Here is a 411-nt window from a genome sequence, read left to right as displayed (position 1 = left end):
ATTCGTTTAATTTCAAGTCCCCAATCAGAATGACTGATTAATTGAACTGGCAGAGTTGTTGTGCTTAATAAAGCTGCAGACACACCGACCAGACGGCCGACCCTTGGCAGAAAAGGCAGTTGGACTGATCAGTCACACTAAAGCGACGAGACATAATACGTCTCCATAACAGCAGGCAGCGCTAATCTGTATTGCCCAAAAATGAAAACTGGCAGCTGATTGGACGAACGCGTCACGTGGGTCTGGTTTTTCCAGAAATTCAAAGACAGACTGTCATGGCGGCTTGTTCAGAATACGATCTCATATTGTACTAAAATAGTTCAGTTTAATAGTTACAATAGTTTCTGAAAACATTTTAAGCTAGAAATAGGCCATGCAGTTGCTGAATCTGTCTTCATTTCAGATCCACAA

Source organism: Sander vitreus, chromosome 6, assembly GCF_031162955.1.
Source record: "Sander vitreus isolate 19-12246 chromosome 6, sanVit1, whole genome shotgun sequence".
Classification (NCBI taxonomy): Eukaryota; Metazoa; Chordata; class Actinopteri; order Perciformes; family Percidae; genus Sander; species Sander vitreus.
This window is presented reverse-complemented; position numbering follows the sequence as displayed.